A 23,894-nucleotide genomic window follows, 5' to 3' on the forward strand; every position below is an offset into this window, starting at 1 on the left:
GTGGTGAAGGAGGAGGAGGAGGAGGACCGCGCTGCCGGCGGAATGGGAAGTTTGACAAATCGCTCCAGAGGCCGGAGGAGGAGGGGGCGGGGAGGAGCGGCGGCCCTGCCCCCCCCCGCCCCGTCCCCAGACGAGGTGCGCGGGGTTCGGGGCCGGGGGGCGGGGAGAGGGGGAGAAGGCGGGCAGAGGGGTGGGAGGAGGAGCGCCGGAGCGGCCCGGGCCGGTCCTGCCCGGCCCCCGCCCCCGGACGGGGGGTCAGGGCATCGAGGGGCGCTCAGCCGCCGCCGCAGCCTTGGGCTCAGCGGTCCAGTCTTCTGCCCGTGGCGCGGCTGGAGCGGCGGCGGCGGCAACAGGCAAGCTTAAAGGAAAAGGAGATGATCGTGTCACTCGCCCGCCCGCGGGGGCACCGCGCCCCCGCTCCCGGCCCGGGCCCTGTCTAGGACCCCCGCCCAGTCTGGGGAGGGGGTGCCGCCCGTGCGCCTCCGCCCCGTGCGCGCACGCAGGGGCGCGGCGCCGGCCCGGCCGAGCGCGTCCCGGGGCGCTCGCTACCCCCGCCCGCCCCTCTTCCCCACCCGGCCTCGCCCCCTGGCCGCCCCCAGCTGCCTCGCCCGGGCCGCACTCCTCTCCACTCGCTGCGTCCAGAGCCCCCAGCCCGGTCCCCGGGCCTAGGCCCGCGCCTCCCGGGGATGCCAGGGCCCGCGGGCGGGCGCCGGCGCCCTCGTGGGAGGAGGCTGCGCGGGCCAGAGTGGGTGGGGGCTGCTCTCAGACCCCGCGCGACCCGGCTCCTCCCCCGGGACCCGCCGCCGCCACTTCCCCCAATTTTTTTTTCCCGGGCAAACTTTCCCGGGCCCGTCCCGGGGGTCGGTGTGGGAGGGGGGTACCTTCAAGTTTCCTCTCCTGACTGGGAGGATCCCAGCCCATCCACCCCGCCCCTCGCCCCCTAGGCGCCGGGCCGCGCCCCCGTCCCGGGCGCAGGCAGATCCGAGGGCGGGACGGGGCGGGGGAAGAAACTCAGGCTCCCAAGCCCATCCCCCGCCCCTGGGCGCCCCGGAAGGGGGCCGCCGCGCCTAGCGCCGGGCCCGCCGGCAGGACTGGGCGAGCAGAATTGATTATTGATTGGGTGATTGGGGTCGCTGAGGCGCCCAGCGGGCCAGGCCGGCGGGCCACGGAGAGGAGGAGCTGGCAGGGCTGCGGTGGCGGCGGGGCGACGCAGGCTCACTTACGGGCGGCCGCGAGGGCGCGGGTGGGCCGGAGCTCATTGGGACGACCCCCGAGCGGCGGCGGCTGAGCGGGAGCCGGAGACCGAGCCCGAGCGGCGCGGGCGGCGGCGCATCGATGCGCTGCGGGCTCGATTGCGTCTCCCTGAGCCAGCTCTTGGGCCGGGAATGGGGCGGCCGCGGCGGGGCCGGCTCCGGGCGCTGCTGGGCGGCGGTGGCGGGGGGCGCGGGGGCGGCCGCCGGGCCGGCGGTCCCCGAGGCAGCGCTGCTCTGGGCACGCCGGCTGGGGCGCAGGGACTCCCCTGGGTCCCACGTCCGATAGTCCTGGCGAGGGCCGGAGCCCCGCGCCCTGGGACTGGCTGCTTGAGCGCTCCCGGAGCTGCAAACCCCGGCCTTCTTCTTGCTCCCTTCCTTTCTTTTTCTTTTTTTTTTCCTTTTTTAATCTTTCTTTCCTAGTTTCTTTCTCCCTCTTCTTCTGCCCGCTCTCCTCTTTATTTTGTCTTTATGACTGTTTCTGCAAGTTTGTTTTAAAAGTTCACGGGCATGCTTTCTTTTCTTTTAGACCAGGAGACCGTGATCTCACCCTGACGGTAAGATCAAAAGTCTCCGCTCGCCCCAGCCTGCGGGCTTGGGCTCGGTCCAGACGCCTCCTTGAATGCAGATGTGCCGCCGCCGGCCTCCCGGGCTATAAAGCCGCCTCCGGCGCCGTCGCGCGCTGGAGCGCTCGGAGTTGCGGGGTGCGGACCCCGGGCTGTTGCGGGGAGTCACAACCGGGCTGTGGCTGGGCTCCGGGGCTGGCCGTGTGTGGCGGACTCGGGGCAGGGGCGCGGCGTGCAGTGTGTGCCTGCAGCCGCAGAGGCCGGAGCGACTGCCCCTCCAGGCCCGGAGACGCGGCCGTGGGGCGTGAAACGCTTCTTGCGAACGAGGAAACGGTGAGTTGGCAGACACCGCCCGTGGCCTCACGGTTCTGTCGCGGCGCTGGGCCCCTCTTGCCTGGAGGAGGGTAGGCGTCGCGCGAGGTCAGCTCCTGCCCGCCCCCGGCTCGCCTCCAAAGCGCCGATCGCCCACTTAGGCCTGCCGGTTGTGGTGTGTGCACAGCGCTGGGCGCCGCGCACGGAAGGCAGAGTATCGCCCTGGCTCATGCTCCCCCCTCCTCTCCTTCCCCGCGCCGCTCTCCAAACCTCTGTTCCTCCGCCCCCTCCCCCTGCCGGTCTCGGCCTGAGCTCAGTTCTCCGCGCCGCCCGGAGCCACCGCAGATCACCGCCTCGCCCTCCCCCGCTCAGGCGCCGCGCGCTGCGCGATCCGCCCTAACATCTGTCCGTCCAACCATTGGCGCATCCATCAGTGTCAATGAGCTGCACATCGCAGCGACAGCCCGTCACGCACAACACGGGCTATGCGGAGTGCATACTGCGACCGCGCTGCCTTGCCCGGACACGCCAACAGGGTTTTGGCCCGGCTTGGAACCGTGATCTCTAGGGTGTTCTTTTAGTCAAACGCACCCCGTTTAATATTGGTACCGCAAAACGTCACTAGTTTTGCAGGCCATTCTAGGGATGGGGCAGATGGAGGAGTACAGTGTCAACCCAGCACTTACATTCCACCAAGTTCTCTCTGCCCCTTTTCTGTGGACTGGGTGCGGTGGAGGAAAGAAGGAAGGGAGGCTTCCCAAATCCGCACCAAGCACAGTATAGAGCCGTTAGCTACCTGAATGCAGGGGCTTAACCCGCTTCAGCTGGCCGGGTCTGGGGCTGTTGAGGATGCCAGGCAGGTCTTAGCCAGAAGGTCTCAAGCTAAAACTTTGCCTGGCCCCGCCTGGCTGCTGCACGACACGGCCTGACAGGGAGGAGCGAGAGGAGGGGGGGAAACGCGGATCCCAGTGAGAACCGCGGGCTCGATGTAGGGAGAAATGGTGTCTGGTTGGCAGTAAGTCTATAATTCACATGTTATTTACAGAGGGAGAAAGGGCAGGGCCATATGTTTGAGAAGCCAGAGCTTGTCGGGGAGCTCCCCGGCGCCATTCTCTGAGAGTGCTGACCTCCGCTGTGGTTGCACGTTCCCCAGCTTTTGCTTCTTGCTTTTCCCCACTGCCCCCCACGCCCAGCTGTCCAAAGGACAAACATCTTCACATATGTCCCTGAGCAGTTTGGCCAGGCCAAAGGACCTTTCTTGTGCTCCCCCCTAAGAACTTCAGGGGAAGGGCGCGCGGAGGACCCACTCCTCGGACGTCTGCGGGGCGGCTGTACCCGGCATTTTACCTGACTTTATTCCTACTGCAAATATTTCTGTTCGAGTTGTGCCCCTCAGTCGACTACATAAGCGGGTAAAGCTTTGCGTGTGTTCGTTCGCCGAATCGCCACTTAAAAGGGATACAGGACTGCTCTCCAGGAGCACGGAGGTCTGCACGGTTCCGGAGGAGGCCGGGGACAGCCGCGGCGGCGCTCGCTGGGGTTCCTTCCCGCGGCAAGGACGGACGCGCTCCAGGGTGCGGGCTTCATGCCCCACATCCAGCGGCCAAACTGCATGCACGCTAGACTAGGGGGCGGAAAAGCCCGCGCCCGGCGGAGGAGCTAGAACTCTGTAGAAGACACATTGTGCAGAAATCTTTTTACCCCACTCTGAAGAGTTGCAGATACCTTTGAAAAGCAACAACAGGCTTCCACCCCTGCACCAGCACCTGGTCACTTCTTAGCTGCGTGAGTTACGCAAAAAGTAATCCCCTAGGCCAGTTAGATGCCCCCACCAACTGGAAGGTGCCACTTTTCTGGGAATAATTTTTTAAATCCCTGAAAATAAAAAGAGAGAAAGGCTGAGGGGCAGTGGGGCGACACACCGAAATGCCCAGCGGCCAACGCCCATAAGGGAAACTGGCTGCTGCCAGGTGGCTCACCCCGCAGTGCGGTGGTAATATTTACAAGCCATGGAAATTCCCAGAAGCCTTGAAGACAACTCCTGACCCCAAGACTGCGCCTGGGGTCCCGTGGAACCCCGCTCCTCCCCCGTGGCCAGGCGCGGAGCCCTATTCAGTACAAATGCTCCCAAATGTCGCTTCTTCTGGTCGAGGATTAGAAATCCGACTCCAGTTTTCCGAACTCAAGGAGCCACAGGCCCCAGTCTCAGGGCCTAGCTGCGCAGGTCTATCCCACCCCGGGGGCGTTCGTGCCCTTGGCTAACCCGATCTCCACCCGGAGGAGTTCGAAAAAAGAAAAAGTACGCGGGCGTGGCTGGGAACAAGTGTGCGGGAGAGGGGCAAGGATCTCGCCCGCAACACGGCGGCAAGAGTCGGGAAGTTCATGCCAGGGAAGGAGCAGCCCGGCCACCGCCGGGAGGCAGCCGAGGTTGTGTTCAAGGTGCGGTTGAGGGCAGTGGGTGACAGACCGCCAGACCCCAGCAAGGCTGAAGTGTGCCCTCATTTGGGATGGGCAGTAAGGGAAAAGATTTCAGGAAAAAGGCGTCCTCGAAACTGTCGGTCCAGGAAGAGTAGCCAGGGTCGGCTGGGACCCCAGGCGCCCAGGGGCCTAAGCCCAGACCTTGGAGAGGGGTTCTTCGTGCCCCGAGGGAGTAGCGGGCCACCTGGAGAGTAAGCTCCAGGAGCCTGCACCCCATTTCAATGCGTGAGGGCATCTGGCCCGGCGGTGGGCCTTATGGGAGCCCAGCGCCTGCCCTGCAATGCCAAGGGGGGCGGCGCCCACTGCTCTCCTGCCTGCGCCCGCCTGGAACACTAGTGCTCCCGTCTGCCCCTTCCACTCTCCTGCTCACACCACAGGCTTGGCTAGGCAGGAGAAAGTGCCCTGGGTGCAGGGGTGCTGCCTGACTGCCGCCGCCTGCCTACCACACCTCAGCCAAGAATCGGACGGGACCTCAGCCCCGGCGGAGCGCGAAGGATTCGGACCCTGGGGCCAGGCCCTCGCCAGGCGGTAAACTGTTTGCTAAAAGTGCATTTACACAGCAGCGAAGTTTGTTTCTCTTTTTCCGGTAGCTTTGTTTTAACGAACCAGATGTTTTGTCTGTAAATTCTCCCAAGAACTTTTACAGTTTTGACGTGAAATAAACCTTCGAAAATCGGAGCGGTATATTAATGCCACTTCTGTGGGGCCTCGGGGGAGCTGCATTAGGCACGCCGGGATGTGAGCTGGGGGCGGGGTGGGGCATTCTTCGAAAACAGGTAGGAGACATCTCCGGGTTCAAAATCAAGAATCGGTGTTGGGGGCAAGCAGCGCCTACCTCCCCCCCCCCCCCCACCATATACACGGAGACACACGCGCCCAACCCCTCCCCTCCGGCGGGCGGGGGCTTCCTGGTTTGTAAATTTCCTGTAGCTCAGCCACACAGGTCTCACCCAACTTTGCCAACTGTACCCACTGCACGCCCGCCATTCCCGCCAGGACCACTCTACTCAAAGGCAAAAGGGCCTTCGATCTTTCCGGGCCTGCCTTGACGACGCCCGCGGTCTAGGCGCCCCTGCTCGCCCTGAGCTCCTGGGCAGGACAGTACAGTGAGAATTTTGGGTGGAAGCTGACCTGGTCCAGCCCCTGTAGGAAGCCAGGGCCGGCAGGTCCCCCTCCTGGATGTCTGTTTTTTTCTGACTCAGGATTTCCAAGCAATTATAAACGTCTTTAAAAACAAAACCAAAAACTATACTGCTAACGGGGAAGGACGGTACATAGTTATCAAGGGAAACTGGTCTGCCTACACATGCATCTCCCGGTTGGGTGATTCTTAGGGACTACTTCCTCGGGATTCAGGAAAACTGGCTGCGGCTCTTCCCCTCCGCACCTCCTCGCTTTCCTGGGCTCTCAGCCCCTCGTCTTCAGATTTGAGGAGCCCAGTTTTAGACTCAACTCCCTTTTCTTCCCTAATTCTCTTTCAAGCTCAATCATTTACGAACTTTCAAAAAAACTTTTTTAGGAGACCGAGGATTAAATAAAGAAAATAAAAAGTCTTTGTTTTGGTCTAAGGAGGATAGATGTATATTAAGTTCAGCTTGGAGGGCGCAATTTCTGGTGAAATGCCCTTTGGTCAAATCCCACGCGTCGACTTGAGTTGTGCGGGGAATTTCCTGGATTACTCGCTACAGCGTGGCGTGTTTCTTCCCACTCTGGGTGAAATGAGTTTTTGTAAACCACTTGGGCAACGCTTACAACAAACCAAAAAAACTGCGCTGGAGAGCGCTGCAGCCGCGGTGGCGTTCACCCCTGGCTGGAAGCGAGCAGGTCTTTGCTGGCTGGAATGCACAGGCGCCCATCTCTTCCAGCGCAGATACGGAAGCTGCGGGCACCGGCGTGTGTCTGAGTCAATGCGTGGGCTGCCCGATGCGAGGCTGAGCTCCCGCTCCTCGAATGCAGGAGCCCTGGAGGAGGAGGAGGTCTCAGACCAGACAGCCCAGCTTCGCAAGCCTGGTGACCTCATCAACTAGCCAGGGAATTTGCAAGATGAGGAAGAACCATGTTTCCCTTTTCTCTTTCACTATATCGCTCTTCTTTTCTGTCTTACACGTTAGGGTTTGTGTTTGTCCCTGAATTTCCAAACGGGAAAGACGGAGCGCAATTCTCGGTGGAGCAGGTGCAAGAGAGAGGGACGCTGCGCTGGGGCCTCGTTCTTTCTCATTTTTATTTCTTGACACTTGGTGCGTATCACGTGTATTTCCAGAATAGGAGAGCCAGAGTTCTTTGGGATATGGTGGTCAGAGGGTCAGGTCCTTCCTATGCGGATGGTCTCTGCTCTCCAACGCTTTGCTAACTCCAAGACTTTCCTCTTCCTCAGAGAAGCTCTGAATTCCTCCCCCTCTTCGTCCTTCTGCCACTTCTCTTTCCCACATCTCTTTCGTCTTCTTTCTTATTTCCTCCTCTTATCTCTCTGTTTTCTTTTTGTGTTTTCTCTTCTATCAGTCACTCCTGGACCCCCATAAGAATTCCCAAAGGTTGCATATTTCGGGTCTACCAAGTGCTCACCCCAGAGAGGTCCTTCTCCCTCTGACAAGGCAGGGTCCGCCGGTGCACAGATCGCGAGGGGACCAAGCAGTTTGTGGTTGCTGCAGCTTTTTAGAGGGAGGGGGAGGGGAAGTCAGAAATAGGTTGACACTTGGTTTAAAAATAAAAGAATATGTTAAAAAGTTTCAAAGCTGCCAATAAAACCCTTTAAGTGGCTTGTGATTCAGTGCCTGGAGTTGCGGGGATGGCATTGGTAAATGACTCTAATGCCCAAAGAAAAATATTACAGATGCCGCTGTCTCGGCTACCAATCGGGCGCCGCTCTCCTGCGCGGGCGGCGGCTCCTCTCAGTCGCGGAGGGCACCCGCATTTGCATGATAAATTGACCAGACTGGCGGCAGCCAATGAAATATTCAAATTAGGCCTGGGGTTAGGGGTGGAGTCCCTGGGGCTCCCCCTTTGAGCCGGCAGCGGGAGCTGGCTGTGCCACCTCTCCATCAGCGCCCTCTAGAGGCGGGACAGCGTGCGTGGCAGCTCCCGCCCCAGGGATGGGGGCGGGGAGGGGGCGATGGGGAGGGAGGAGGTAGTGGGCTGGGGTGCGCTCAAGGCTGGTCTAGCCGACTAGGTGCGCCGCAGTCTCTGCCTGCGTCTTGCACTTGCACATGGGTTGCAGAGGCAGGTGGTGACCCCAAGGAGGGGTTTAAGGAGAGCTCTAGCACCTTCACCCCAACTATCTTCCCTAGGTTCCCCAAGACACCTAGAACTTAGTTTAAAACTGTGATTGCCCCATTGACATAGCTTGAAGACAAGACCTTTGCCCACCCCAGACGACGACCTCCAATATTGAAATTCTGGAGCAGACAAATCTTCCTTGCCCTGCGTGGAGGACTGTGTGCCCACGCAGGCCGGGCAGTCCAGGGCTCTGGAAGCTAGGACTAGGTTGGGGCGCTCCAGGGCCTGCACCCTGCCTAGGACCGCCAACCTTGGGCAGGCTGTGGGAGCCCAGCCCCTGGGAAAGCCTGAGGGGGCAGTGCCAGCATGCTGACAATGACCTCAGCAGGCAGAACTCCTCCCCTGGGAAAACACGGCCTGGAGGAAGCACCCCGACCTCAAGGCAGGAGCTCCCACTCCTGTGAGTGTGCAAAGGCATGCCAGCAGGGACTTGTGTACAGTGCCCATCAGGGTGTAAACGCCCAGCTAGGAGGGGTGTGGAAATAAGTGGGTGTGCTGGTGCACACGGAAGGACAGGCTCTGCAATGGTGCCGACTCCTGGTCGCCCAGGAAATGGGACTCCGAAGGCACCAGGTGAGCTGGCCTCCTGACCTGGCTCCTGCTGGTGGCTCAGCACTCAGGGACACTTTTGCGGGGAATGCTGGGTTGGCTTCCACCAAGGACAGCCTATACCTTTTGTCCGCTGAGCATCTCTCCCCCACACACCCCGCCCCCACTGGTGCCGGGTGCCCTGCCCCCGCAGGCTTCTTTTTAAAGTATAGGGTTTTCAGAAGTGCTCTTGTCTCTCTTTATTGTGAAGTGGTGAGCACATTGCTCTTTCTTGATCTCCCAGCTAAAACTGCCCCAGGGAGTGCTTGATCCCCACCCCCTGGCCTCTCCTCCCAGCCAAGAGGGTCTGCAGGTGGTGGTCCAGCTGAAGGAAAGTCTGCATTCAGCCCAGAGGGGCCTCTATGCCCCATTCTGGGAGACAGCCTCAGCTCTGTCCTCCTCTGTAGGCATCCTTCCCTTCTGTTCAAGGGAGGAGGCGGAGCTCTTAGAGCCGGACCCCAGGCTGGCCACTAACTGTAAGCGCACGTAGAAAAAAACGGTAGGTACTGAATACGAATTTGAGGGAGAGTGAATTTTGCCAGTGATCACTGTACAGATATTATCAATACCTTCAAAATATGTTATCCAAATAAGGGGATTAATTTTGGTTCAATTCGCAAGAAGCCTTTTGCATCATTTAAGGTTTTTAGGAGTGTTTTGGCTGAAGAGAAAGGACTCTGGCCCTGGGCTTGCTGGGGAAACAGCCGGTGACAGGAATGGGTGCAGGTGCAAAGGGGGCCTCCCTGCTTTGCAAGAGAACTTCGGTCCCAGCCGACCTCAATGTCTGGGCACAGGGCTCCCACTAGGAGGAGGCCTGCTGGCCTGGGAGGCCGCCAGGGTCTGTGAAGGGCGTAGGCCCGCTGCGTCCCCAGGCGGGCTGACTATAGGGCAGACATGGCAGGGAGGCCTCCCTTGACAGGCAGCCCACAAATCCTACTTCCTCCTCCTCAGGCCTCACCTGCCAGCCAAGAAAAATGAGACTTGAAAATGGGCAGAGTCATCCTCCAACAGTGAAATTTGTCCAGGAGTCACTCCCCTCTCAAATGTCCAGAAATGCAAGCTGCTCTCTTTCTGGAGGATGGCCCTATCTGGGGCAAGCTGAGAGTCAAGAAGGGAGACAGTAGAGGGGAGAAGGTAGAGCACTGACCGTCCAGCCCAGCACCCAATCCTGGCTCAGCGGGACCCAGCACAAAGAATGAAGGAGCACGTGGTGCACGAAAGAATGTGGAGTGCGACGAGTCCTTTCCTCTTAAGAGAGAAGTCCTGGTCAGCAGCACAGAAAGGTCACGCACACAGTGGGTCTGCTCTGGGTGTGCACATTGCAGGTGAAGGCAAGCTCTGACTATGGAGTGCAGGGCCTGGGCTCCGGGTCCATCACTCCCCAGTGACCTTGAGAGATTGCCCTGGCTCTTTGAGCCTCAACTCTTTCATCTCTAAAATGGGGCAGTTCTGTTCATCTTAAGTACTGAGTAGGGACTGGGAGGAAAACTTCAATCAAAGTTGGAGATGCCCTTTGAAGGCTTCAGGTCTTTATGCTACATGCTGGGAGCTTTCAAGGTCAGAATAGGGTTTGAAAGATGAAGAGCAGCATTACTGGCTGTGTGCCCATGGGCAAATCACAGTAGAGCCCACTTCGCAGGTACCAGTGAGGCCTACACGAGATGAAGTGTGTTGGTGCTTTGGTGAAGAGCTTGGCACATAGTAGTTGTCCAATAAATGGCGACCCCTCCTGCAGCCGCTGTGAGAAGGCTAGCCACAGGATCAGACCTCCCTGAAGACAAAGGTTTATACGTGGGCTGAGATTGGATGCGCCAAGGATGCAGGCAGGTGGTTGGAGTGGGGCAAAAAGAAAGGAAGGGGGAGTTGCTGAAGGTGGGGGGGGGGGGGGGGGCCAGGCCTCCTGACTTTCTGGGACGAGTGGGCATCTGCAGGGCAAATACAGCAGGTTTCTCCGGGCCTTTCTGGGAGCTAATGAGAGGAAAGGGTCTGGTGCAAAGCCTCCCTGATATTTCTATTTTCCCTGTAAGTAGCAACTGGAATTTGCACCATCCAGGTCAGATGGAAAATAGAAGCCTGGAAAAGCTGACACTCTCATTGATTTGCTCTCTTTGCCATCGCTGCTTGCAAGAGGAAGAGATGTGACTTTAAAATTGCAATTAGGAACCAGCCTGCTAAGGGTTCCTTGCTGAGCTCCCGCACGCTGTGCCCCTCACAGGCCCCCTCTGCTCAGTTCCTGAGGAGGTAGGTTCATTCAGAGTTTTGAATGAAGCCGGCGATGCAGATATGTCACGCCTCCCCACAAAAACGCTCCTACATGCTGTCCAGGACTTTCCTCTCATTTCGGTCAGGTCTTTGAAAGGATGGCAATTTCCCCAATATTTTAAAAGTATTAACTTCCTTTCAAACATTCTTTAACCTTTAATGTTTTGTAACTTGATGAAAAGGTCATTTCGTTCTGAGGATGCAGCTGTTCCGTAATTGTTCAGCTATCAGGGTAAATTCCATCCAAATCCCGAATTCTTTAATAGGATCCAAACCACCACAGGCAGCATCAAAATATGGGTTAGTGTTTTCCAACATACATCTATGTACATGTAGTTGCTGTGTGTCGTTGTGTATTTGTGTCCATGCACACACATATACTCACAGGGGCTAGGGTTTAGATTCACATATTTGGCATTGTCACAGAATGACGTCTTTACAGGAAAATATCTCTAAAACTTACTTTTTTGAATGATAAAGCTTGCTAAATGTTTGATGGTAATCATTTATTACGCACTGAGCATGTTCCTGATTTTTTTAAAAAAGGATTTAGTTAATTTCTAATTGAGCATTTCACTGCTGTGCCTCCAGAAGCCTAGGAGAGGTGAAATGTTTTCCATCTGTCTTCTCACACCACACGGCGGCACCTTCTTAGCTGTCACGGGCTCTCCTGGCCGTTCCCTCCACTTTCACCTTTCTAAGCTGATGTATTCTGGGAAACAGACATCTGAACATGTTAGATTTATATTTAAAATAGAGTAATTAGGCTCAAATAAGAGCAGGAAGGAATTCTCTGCAAGGAAGCTGCATGAAGTTTGTGCCTTGGACCCCACAGTGTGCATTTCACTTGCTCAAGAGGTGCTGGTGTGTTCTCCTGGATTTCTGGCTCTGATTGAGTTTTTAAGATGAAAGACCTCCAGGCACATAAGGAGCAGTTGGATAGGAGAGCTCCCTTTCGTCTTTGCAGACTCATGTAAGGCGCAGAGCTGATCTAACCTATAATGCATCAGTGAGAGCACTCTATAAGATTAACGTGCATTAAACTCAAGAGAGAGAACCGAAACTTTCAAAGGAGACAACTTTTACTTAAAAGCAAACACTTTTAAAAGGCCTCTGACTGGAATAAGCGGTGATGAGGTAAAGCAAAGCTTGTGACCTTCTGGATTGTCTCTCTTTGGGGCCAATCCTTCAGAATTCCTCACTCAGAGTCACTCATTCCACATTCCTGGCTCCAGACTGGTTTTCAGCATTTCTCTGGCATCTGATTTTTTACATCCTATGTTTCTGTGTGTGAGACATACTGAAAAAGTAGAAAAATGTGTAAATCATATGGGTATAGTTTAAATAATAATTACAATATGATTATTATTGTAAATAATAAGTATAACACCTGAATAGCCACCACTCCCTCCCCAGAAGCCCCTGACATGCACCTCCTAATTACAACCCCTTTCCTGCGGGCCACCACGACCTTGACTGTGCCTGTCATCACTTTCTTGCCTTGCTTTGTAGTTTTAACACTTCAGGGCGGATCCCTGTGCCTTTTTCTAAACTTTACATAAATGAAATTATGTTGAACGAATTATTTTGTGTCTTGTTTCTTTTATTCAGCATTATGTTTGTGAGATTTAACTGTGCGGATGTGTGCAGCTGGTCATTTTCAAAGCTGAAAGACTGTGAATATATTGCATTATAGTAGGTTTTTCTTTTTTTCCAGTTCTTTGGTCTGTTATGAAAACTGCCCCTGTGAACACACTTGTTCATGTGCTGTGCACGTGTGGAAGAGCCTGTATGTAGGGGTGGGCTTGCTTGATCACAGGGTATGTACATCTCCCAACTGTTTCCCAAAGTGATTGTGTCCATTTTTACTTCCACATACCGTTTTGAAATGTTCCTATTGTTCTGCATCCTTGTCAGCATATGATATCATTAGCTTTTTCCCCCTTCTTTTTAGTGTTTTCTAATCTAGTGGTTGTGGCTGCTGTCTCACTGCGTTTAATTTGCATTCCCGTGGATGCTAATGAGATTGAGCACCTTTGGATATGTTTGTGGTCCTTTGGATTTCCTTATTCATGAGATGCCTGTTCAGGCCCTTTTCCCATTTTCTGTTGGATACGTGTTTCCTGTTGTTTCATAGAAGCTCTTTATTGCCCAGTTTGTTTCAAGTTGTGTTGGGACCCTGGCTCAGAACAGAACTGTTTCAACGAGATCCCTGAGTGCATTTGCTAGTCTGCGAGTAATACAACCCTCTCCTTGAACTGGCATAAGGAAAATTTCTAGTGGTGAATCCTGGCTCAATTAGACTGTCAGGAACCGGTTTCCCCTGCCTTCTGACTCTCAGCTCCGTTCTCAGCATCATCTCATCCTCAAGGTGTTTCGTGTCATGATTTCAAGAGGGCCACAGGTGGTAACTAGAACTGCTAGCTTCTTTGTTCACAGCCAGTAGGAAAGAGAATAAAAGACAAACTTTGCACTGCCCCATGTAATCTGTGTCCTTCCCTTTGGTTTTCAGGGGCCCCTTGTGTGGAGCAGAAGCCATCACCAGGGAACGCCATGCCTTGATTGGCTTAATGGGCATCCGTTGTAGGATAAAATGAGTATGGGGAAGCGGGTTCAACCTCAAACAGCCATCACATTCACTGCCAAGCCTATGGGCTTTTAAAATTTATTTTTAATTTACACAGAGTAAAACTCACTCTTTTTGTATACAGTTCTCTGAATTTTGACAGATTCACAGAGTCACGTAACTACCACTGCAGCCAAGATCTGGAACACTTCCATCACCCCAGAACACTGCTTGGTGCTGCCCTTCTGTAGTCAGAGTGTCCTCCCGCCCTTCGCTGCTGCTCCCCCGCCCCAGGACGCGCTGATCTGTCCTTCATCTCTACAGTTTTTCCTTTTCCGGAATATAATACGAATGGGACTACGCTATTACCTTTTGAGTCTGGCTTCTTTCACTTAGTCTAATGTATTTGAGATTTATCCATGCTGTTGAGTGTATCGATAGTTTGTGTGGTGGTCCCAGTTTGTTTATCCATGCATCAGTTGAAGGACAACTGGCCTGTTTCTAGTTTGAGGCAATTATAAATAAAGCGGCTATAAACCTGGGCGTACAGGTTTTGTGTGAACATGAGTTTTCATTTCTCCTGGGTCTTAATTCAGAGGAGTGGGGTTGCTAGGTTCTATGGTAAGAGCATGTTTCATTTTATAAGAAGCTGCCAAAATGTTTTCCAAAGCGACAGTGTCATTTTGTATCCCCATCAGCAATGAATGAGAGTTCTGCCTGTTTCTAAAGAGGTTTTAATGGATGTGAAGGTGCTTTGCAAAGAAAGAGGGTGCCACACAGGGCGCCAAGGTTGGGGGTTCAGAGGACCTATTTCTAAACTCTGAACTCCTGTGGGAGCTCCTGGCCCATCCTGCTGTATGCAGACAGGGTGCTTCCATCTCCAAGTCACTTGCTTCTCCAAAAGGGAGACAGGTAAACATCATTCTACCCATTTTACAGAGGAGGGCATTCACTGCCTCTCGTGGTTGAGCCAGCCTGCTTATGTAGTACCATCAAGAGCAAGATGCCATGGCCTCGTTTTTCACACCTAAATTCTCAAACTAAAATGAAGTATGGGCTTTCAGAACATTGTTATGCTAGGTGGCAACAATCAGCAAAGGAACACATCCAGAATGTCAGAGCTGGCAGGGACCTTAGCAATGCTCACTTTAGACGTGATAACCTATCACACATCCTGGTCCCCAGAATTCCAGCCCAGGACTCTGCCTCCCAGATGCATGACAGGGTCCCACCATCGTGAGCTGGGCCAGGCTTAGGATCATGACAGCTGTGCACTTAGGAACAGAAACGAGGCCAAACTTCTTGGTACACTGTGGCCAGAGACGCGGCATTCCGGCTTACCTCCCCCAAGCCTTGGCTTCTTTCATTTTAGTGCCCATTTCTTAGGCACCTTCACATTTCAAACGTCCTGAGAATATGTTTAATTAGAACTTGGCCATAGAGCCTTTTACAATAAAACAGAAGGGACCAGCTAATTATATCGCTCAGGATTCTGTGGCAAACATATATTTTTTAATAAAACACTTTCCTAACCAGAGTAATCCCTCGAGACGCAAATCCTCATTTATAAGAAGTTCCCCAAAGGGAGTTAAAGAGAAGATGCCTTATAAAGAAGAGACAAAGAGAGCAGGGAAGTGTTTTCAAAGAGCTTTTACAAGATACACTCATTCTGAGGTTGAAGTACAGATATTTTCAAGATGCAAATTTTATTTCAAACATCTTATAATTCTTTCTTGTGTTTTTGATCATTTTTATCCCTTCTTCCCCCTTTTGATTATTACCACAAACGCCCATATTTCTCATTCTGGCATTTTTCCTAAGTACAATATTTAAATAAACAAGTGATTTTCTCAAAATGCTCTTCATCTCCTGCTGGGTCTTCTCACTCCTCTCTGTGAGTAAGCCCCTCTCTGTTCACGTGGGTGTCTCCACCACAGCGTAGTGCAGCTGTGGGGGCCTTTCTTGAGTCTCTGCAATCCGGGAGGGGGGCAGGGTTTAGACCATCCTGCTGCTTGTCCCCAGAAGTGGTGATTTGATAGGGCTTTTGCATTCGGGGGGGGGGGGGGGTGGGGCTAACAGCCCAAGGGGGTAGTAGAAATAATAGCGATAGTGAGCATTCCCTGAGGGCATTACTCCACACTGGGCACCACGCTGGGAAGTTTCTGTATCTTGTCTCATTTGATCTGATGTTCATGAATGCACAATGTTCATGAATGTAGGTGTTCTTACCTCACCTTTCAGATGCGGAAGGCGAGACCTGGAGAGGTGAAGGAATGCCTTAAGGACCTCCTGGCTATTAGAAGGGGCAGAGCGTGAATTTGAACTCAGCTGTGTGAGCCCTAGAACTCAGCCCCTACCCTGCACACCACAGGCTCAAGGACCCCACACCTCCTGGAATGTGCTTTGTGCCTCTTCTTGGTACACTGTGTGGCCCAGGCACTGCATTTTCAATTAAGTCCTGTGGCAGTTCAGGGTCCTGGTGGGAAAGAGAGGACTCACTCAATCCAGGATTATTCGAGGAGGATTTCCTAAAGAGGCCTTGGCAGAGGTGAAGGAAGGCACAAGAGAAGATTAGCAGAATTGTTACAACCCTGAGGCCTGACAGGAATGGGATAGCAGTTGGTTACTGGAAGCCAGAGGGAGTATGGTAAGGGGCATCTTTAGAGCTGGGACCTTCGGACCCACAGGGAGGTGGCCAGGGGACAGCATCCTCAGACTGCCCTGTCTTCTCGTCCTCCACTCCCCTGCCAGGACTCCACTTTGGAAAACCCTGCCAGAAGCTAGTTGGCAAAGGCCAGACATTGAAACAGTCATCCAGGTGGGGTTCCCGGGGCACAGCGCAGGAGAAAGGTGTGAGGAAGCAGCAGAAAACCAGCACGGGTGCAATGCCCTCTTTGGAGCACCCCACCTGTGCAGCTCCGTGCTGGGAGGACCGCTGCAGCGGCTGCCCTCAGGGAGGAGTCTCGGGTCGATGGAGGACATGTTTCCTTGTCTACGGGACTCGATGACCCACCAGGTACAAGCGGTGGGGGTCGTGCTTTCAGACAGAAAGTGTGGGGCTTGCTTTGGGACTGTGTGTGCCTCAAAGGGGCAGACCTGCATCGACGTGCCTCTCCACCTGCAGCCGTTTACACACTCAGGCAAACTCCTGAGATTGACCCATTTTACTTGAGACAAGATATGCATACTTCTCTTCTATTGAAAGCTTATTAGATACAATTTAATCAAAAAAACAAAGAAGAAAAGAGAAGTCATTCATCATCTCATTCTCCAGTAGTGGTTTGGTAGAACTCCCACTGGCCGTCCCGAGTGCGTCCTCTCGAGCCGCAGGAATACGGTGGCGCAGCTTTGAAGTCTGAAGGTTTCATTGAGCATCATCACAGCGCTCTGCCGTGTTACAATAAAATCTGTGGTAAACAGGGTTTTTGATGGTTGCATAATATTCTGTTGAGTGGATGCAATTGAGTTAATAGGTAATTCTACTGTGTAGATGTTTAGGTTATTTTCTATTTTTCCTTCATATTATATAATGCTATCATTAGTACTTTATGTATAAAGAATTTTTTCACATTTCAGATTATTTCTTCAGGATGTCATCCCCAAAATAAACTTACTAGGTCAAAGGTATAAACCTTTGTTTAACTAGGCAGTAAAGTACAGAACACAATGCCAGCCCCAGAACAGACAGAACTTCAGCCGTGCCAGTGGTGGGCATTCATGTGAAGGCTCTTGACCAATTAATAAGTCCTTCAACGCCTTTCCTCTAGAACAGTGCTAGAATATAATGCAAGTCACAATTGCAGTTCTAAATTTAATTGTAGCCACATTTAAGAAAAGCAAAAGAAACAGGAGAAATTAATTTTAATGATACGTTTTATTTAACCAATTATATCCAAAAAGTTATCATTTCAACATATAATCAATATGAAAATTATTAACGATATCTTTTTCATTCTTTTTTCATGTCAACCTTTGGAATCTGGTGTGTATTTTACACTTACAACACATCTCAATTCAGACCACTCACCTATCAGGTGCTTCATAGCCACACAGGTGGCCAGTAGCTACCGTATCAGACAGCACAGGCCTAGAGCAAAGAATCAGCTAGAGATACTTGCCACTGCTGGTAGAATCCAAAATCCAGCTACCTTGTCCTGCTTCCCTCAACCTCCTTACTGGCCTTTGTACTGAGAGTGGATCGGGTGGTCAGGTGTAATATGACTTCTGTACCTGGGCATTTTCACTTCTTGCTCTCATTCCTGCCCCCTGATAACAAATCACAGCATCGCCTCCACCCCAGTTTGTTTTGGACTCATGCATTCAGAAACATTTATAGGGTACTTCCTAGATGCTATGCCCTGTGCCTGACCCTAGGGATACAGGTGAACAGCCTTTCCTTGTGAATTAATTACAGAACTTGTCAGTGTTCTTAGGATCTAGTGGGGAGACAGACTTTAATGAAATAATTGCACAAGTGTGTAATTTCAAACTCTGATAAGTGCTATGAAGGAAATGTACATGCAAAATATGCCAACCCGTGGGTCACGGCTCAAGTGGCTTGTCCCTGGAGGAGTTTAATAGAGGTTGTTCAGTTGAGCATTGATGTGACAGACAAGAATTGGATGAGAAGATCTCAAGCCCCCTTCCAGTCCCAGCATCCGTAAGCTACATTTGGAGTTTCTAGGATGGACAGCAGCTCACCCATTCTTATGCCAGTGATCCAGTTCATCTAGTTTGTTCACCCTCTCGAAAAATACTTGAGGCCAGCTGGAACACCAACAGTAATGAGGAAGCGAAGACAACTCGTTCATTCATTCATTCATGCATGCATGCATGCATCAATTCTCATCGAGTAATCCGTGGGATGTCAAGCACTGCTCTGGACACTGAGAAAACCAAGACCAGCATTCTCTTCGGCCAGACCACACTGCCAACTGGGCACACTTCCCCAGAGAAGATAACAATTTAAAGAAGGGGAAAAATCACTGCTAACAGTACTCCTTTTCTGGTTCCTAAAGTGATATGGTCCACCGTGGCCGACGCTTTGAGCCCCTGGCTGTGCTGGGAAGCAGGTGCCCTGGCCGGACGCAGTCTTGCGAGCTCCTCAAACCTGGCCCGATCAATAAATGAGAGGCAGCAATGAGGCCTGCTGGGGGGAGGGGCTGGGCTCAGGGGGCAAACTGCACCATTCCTCTTCTACCCCCGGAACAGGACGGGGAGCCTCCTTCAGCCTGAAGTCCCCGGGGACCGGGTAATTTCAGCTGCACTTGATGTAACCTATACATCATTGTCTTCCCGACCAGCTCTCAAATTAAACTCTGAGGTATAAAGTTAAACAAAAATGAGATAAAAATTGGCAGAGGTTGAAGAGGGTCAAAGTAGTCAAAACACAAGGTAGACTATTGCTTCTTTTGATTTATGTTATTCTGTACACTTAGAAAAAATAAAATTATAAATCTCTCCGAGACTTTTTCATTGAGAATGAGGCATTACTAATTTATTTTCAATAGACTCAGGTTTCTCAACTGGAAGGAGTGCTGTAGCTATTGTCTCTAGAGAAGATGCCATGGTTCGCCCTCCAGAGTGGCCTGTGATGATGGGGATGCATCTTGCAAAGTTAGAACCCTGAGGCCACAGCCTCCACAGTGATCCTGTGGCATTGCTTACGCCGCAGGCGGGGGTCTGCTCGCCTCATCTTTTCATCAGTCCCCACACACCCCTAAGGGGTGAAGCTCACAGAATTTCTTGCCCCCTTTGATAGCTGAGGAAGCTGAGGTTTAAAGAAACTGCGTGTCTTCCATAAATATTAGCATGCCTAGGAGGTGATGGGCCAAAGGGCCATCAGGACTGAATAGGACAAAGGCTCTCTCTTACAGACCTCACCTTCCAGCAAGAGAGAAAATAACCAGGTGGAATGCCTGAGAATAAAGTATGCTATGGGCAGAATGAATTGTCATGGAAAAATGCAGAAGGGTAAGGGAGCAGGGTAAGGGAGCAGAGGAGTGGGGACATGGAAAGCCATGGAAGGCATGAAGGAGGGGAGAGACGTGCTCAGATTTTCATTTGTCAAAGATCACAAAGACAGATGTGTGGAGAATTAATTTAGGGGGCAAGGGCAAGGTCAGGAGTCCAGTGAGTAGGCTGTGACAATTGCCCAGGTAAGACCTCCAGGTGGCTTGGTCCAGGCTGGTGGCCATGGTGGTGAGGTGAAGAGCCAAGATTATTCTGAAGGACAGGCTTCTAAAAAGGACCTGTGGTTTCTACTCCAGGGGCCTTTCCATGGCACAGCACTTCCTGCAGCCACACCCGGACAGTGAGGCCCCCGAAACCTGAGCAAGCTGCGTCTCCGAGGGGAGGAAGGATGGCGCCTGAGACAGCAGCAGCAGAAGCAGGGGTTCTGGAGAGGAGGGCACCGGTCCAGGGGCGTGTGTGTGTGAGTTGTGATACGCATTAGCATCATTGGCCTTATTTTTCCCAATTAATTGGAAAAGTTAACTCCCAGCCCACTTATCTCTGTTCTTTCCTGAAACTCCTCTAGTCTGGCTGTTGTCTCTGCTGCTCAACTGAAACCCCTCCCTTCGAGGCCTTTTTCACCTTCTATGTTGCCCAGCCTGTGACCCGCCATCAGAGCTGTTCCAGGACAGATGGACCAGATACACGAGTGTCCAGACATGGTGGTATCTCACTGGGTGCTGGATGCCACCTGCCTGGTGCTATGGGATGCTTTTCTGCACAGATGTGACCTCTGTGGGCAGAGGCCAGGATGAGGTTTATGTGGATGTAAAGACCAGCCTTCGATCTGTTTTCTGATGCAACCACAGCTGCTGCAGGGCCTGCCTCATCTGAGAGGCTTAATGGGTATATGTGTGAGGGGGGCCACCGAGAGCTCAGCCCTGAGCCGGCCAGTTTCCTCTGTCCGCAGAGTTGTGTGAAGTTGGCCGAGCGTCGGGCAACCTCAGGCCAACCTCACCGAGTTCTCGTGGAACATCCTCTGAAGGTCCTCTGTGCTGGGCTCCCAGCGAGGAAGGAGACTGGGGGAGCGGAAGAGCTGATGTGCCAGAGTCAACGCCTTCTCGGGGACGTGGGAGACTACATCTCACTCTCACGTGCATTTCCTGTGGCCGCTTAAGTAAGTTCTGTCGGATAGCACATGAGCAGAAATGAGGTGTTCTATCTTCAGGATGACCCACAAAAAGCTCCCTGGGACATTCCTCCATGCTCTTTCCCCTTCCACCAGCTGGATGCAGACAATGAAAAGGGACCTAGAGTAAGGGAGCCCATAAAATAGAGGGAGAAGGGTCCCTGAGTGACCGCATGGACGTGCACACCCACCAGACTGCCATGTGAGCAAGAAGGAAGCATCTACTGGATGGAACCTTGGCACACTGGGTCTATTTGTCACATGGCTTAGCTTATCCTAATACAGTTCCTGTTCTCGGGAAGTTTACAATCGTAGTGGAAAGATGAGACTCAGTCACACACTTCTGGAACAATAGTTGGCGGCTTAGAAGAGGAGACGGGTAGTAGGGTTTGGGTTTTCGTTTCTGGAGTCACGGGCTGCAGGCCCCTGGGCATGTGACTTTCCATCTAAACCCTTTTCTGGAATAGTGGAGAAGAGTCAGACTCGGGGGAAGATGCCGGCAGGGGAACATCACAGTCAAGGGCTCACAGATAGGGCTTGAAGCAAAAGAAAAATGAGACGAGTCATGTCGATTCTCCTTAGAAAGGGAGAAAGGAAAATAGTCCCTAAACACCTAATAACTTTGGCTGCACATGATGGAACGAGGATTCGAAGTTCTATAACTTCTCTCTCGCTGAACCAGCACACCTCCAAAGGTCCCGGGAGGAGAGCCCTGTGCCCGGGTGTGGGTCTGGCTTTTCTCCCCCACTGAGCCCTCTCCGGAGGACCCCACCTGCCGCCTTTAGGCAGTAAGCTCTCCTGGACTTGAACGCTTGATGTGAGCAGCAACTTGGTCCAGCTTTCTGCTGCGGCCTATGAGGATGGGGTTTCATCATGTTTCTGAGTCGAGGTCCTGGCAGAGGCTACCAAGTGCCAGCCGGGATTCAGCTGGGATCCTTAAAGTAACAGTTCCCAATTAGGCACTGGCAGGTTCAGCTGGGATCTGTCTGTTCCCAACAGGCTGGGGGCAGAGCAGGCTGCTCATTTCCTGTTTACGACAGAGGACCCTGAGTGCAGAGGGTGAAGGACTTGCTCGTCATCCTGGACCCCCAGGGAGTGACAGAACCTCAGAGGTGTTCAAAGTCGGCTCCTCCTTGCAAGGAAAGACAGACACTTCTGCTGCTGGTTCTCTTGTTGCTGACAGCACACCCCACACACACCTTCACTGCGCCCGGATGAACGGTGCCACTCTGGGCACCCCCACAGACAAGTGTCACGGAGCAGGTGTCTATCTAGACATCCCAGCTCCCTATTTTTACTGGTGGTGGGAACTTGGCCTTCTCACTCCCTCTCCCTTCCCCCATCCTTTCGTGACAGTTCTATCATGAGTTTTTGTTAAATTAATATTCCTCGTTCATGATACAAATATAGTTCACTGTTGAGTCAGTAGTGTACTAGGGTTGTTTGCTTGTTTCCATGCTCATTTTGTCTTTCCTGAAGCCAATTTGCTTGATTTTCTTTGTACATATGGTTCTGTTTTCCCACAGCTACAGCCCCTCAATACAGTTTTCCACAAGGAAGCACATCAGATCGCCCATTGTTAGCAGCTCCTTCTTGCTCTTGGAGGCGCCCCGCTGCAGTCCTCTGACATTGCAGTCTGCTTCCTTACTTGAGTGACTACTCAGCTACCATCCGGGGCTTTCCTCATCTGCCAACCTGGGAATTTCCTTCACTCTTTCAGCCATTGGATCCCCTGCCTCCTGGATTTTATGTCTTCTCCTCTTTCTTGGTTTCATCTCTCCTTTTGTTGATGCACAATTCCTAGTAGCTTTCTGATAACGTAGTTCTGATGTCTGAGTTCAGCTGGAGGGCAAAGAAGTTTCTGCTACCTCATCCTCTAAGTAATTATTCCCTGAATGATCACAGAAACTATAACAAAAATAACAACAAATAAATGAAAGAAGAATGCCAAGCAAAAGCACAAACTCCATTTTTTTATGAACTGAGCAGACAGTCACAACCTAATTTCACGAACAATGGCAAACGGGTGGGAGGGAGCTCAGAGACCCTGTGCTGCTCCATATCTGCGGCAGGGCAGAGGACAGTCCGCCAGAGAGAACCCTAAAGGAGCTCAGGAGACACCACGCCACCCCGTCACGTGGGGTGAAGTCTCCATTGGGAGCAATTAGGCCCCCAGGTCCCCACCCAAGAGCTTGTGACTTCCTCTTCCATCCTTTGGAAGATGAGAGGATGACCCAGCTGAGGGCTATGTGAATGCAAACCCAAACTAGGAGAATTTAGGGAAAGTTTGCTGTTAAATATAGGCCCTCAGCTCCTTCTCCCGTCTGGCTCAGGGAGCAGAAAGCGGTCAGACGACCACCTTTTCTTTATCTTTTGCAAGTGCTAGGAATTTTAACACATGAATGGATTCATGTAACCACCACCTTAATCAGGATGCAGAACGGTTCCGTCACCTCCCACCCAAACTCCACCGTTTCCCCTTTACAGACGTACCCTCCCTCCACCCCTAACCCCCAGGAGCCACTGAGCTGTTCTCCATCACTATCATGTGTCTCTTCCAGAATGTCATACAAATAGAATCAGATGCTATGTAACCTTTTGAGACTGGCTTCTTCCTTCCTTACAGTATGTAACCTTGGAGACTTAGCCCAATGCCTTGTGATTCATCCAAATTCTTGCATGTATTGGGGCCGGCCCCGTGGCCGAGTGGTTAAGTTCGCGCGCTCCGCTGCAGGCGGCCCAGTGTTTCGTTGGTTCGAATCCTGGGCGCGGACATGGCACTGCTCATCAAGCCACGCTGAGGCAGCATCCCATGTATCACAACTAGCAGAATCCACAACGAAGAATATACAACTATGTACTGGGGGCTTTGGGGAGAAAAAGGAAAAAATAAAATCTTTAAAAAAAAAAAAAATTCTTGCATGTATCAATATTTGTTTCTCTCTGTTACTGAGTGCTGCTCCATTGTATGATGCACCACGGTGTGTTTATCCATTCTCCCCTTGAAGGACTTTTGGGTTGTTTCCAGTTTGGGCAATTATGGAGAGCGCTGCTACAAACATTTCTATATGGGTCTTTGTATAAAGATAGATTTTTATTTCACTTGGGTAGATACCCAGGAGTGGAGTTGCTGGGTCATGTGGTAAGTGTATGTTTAACTTTGTAGGAAACTACTAAAGCCTTTTCTAGAGTGACTGTACCGTTTTGCATTCCCACCACCAACGTACACCTGTGCTCTTGCTAGACTTTGCCATCACTTGGTGTTGATAGGATTTTTTTTAATGTTAGCCATTTTAATAGGTATATGGTGGTATATGATCACGGTTTTAAATTGTATTTTCCTAATGGCTAATTATTGTGGACATTTTTCATGTGCTTATTTACCATCCTTATATTCTTTTGGTAAAATGTCTTTTGCCCATTTTTTTAAATTGAGTTGTTTTCCTACAGTTGAGTTT

At 52.3% G+C, this 23,894-nt stretch overlaps 1 long non-coding RNA gene across 2 annotated transcripts; it reads left to right on the forward strand.

Moving 5' to 3' along the window:
- LOC123281088 (uncharacterized) lies at nucleotides 1-23,376 on the forward strand. 2 transcript variants are annotated; one of them, XR_011498400.1, is made up of 3 exons: nucleotides 1-135; nucleotides 19,565-19,728; nucleotides 19,834-23,376. It is a non-coding gene; the product is annotated as an uncharacterized lncRNA (long non-coding RNA). The 2 variants fall into 2 exon arrangements; XR_006520317.2 differs by lacking the exon at nucleotides 1-135 and adding an exon at nucleotides 2,013-2,149.
- The last annotated feature ends 518 nt before the right edge of the window (nucleotides 23,377-23,894 follow it).

This window comes from Equus asinus, chromosome 26, assembly GCF_041296235.1.
Source record: "Equus asinus isolate D_3611 breed Donkey chromosome 26, EquAss-T2T_v2, whole genome shotgun sequence".
NCBI lineage: Eukaryota > Metazoa > Chordata > Mammalia > Perissodactyla > Equidae > Equus > Equus asinus.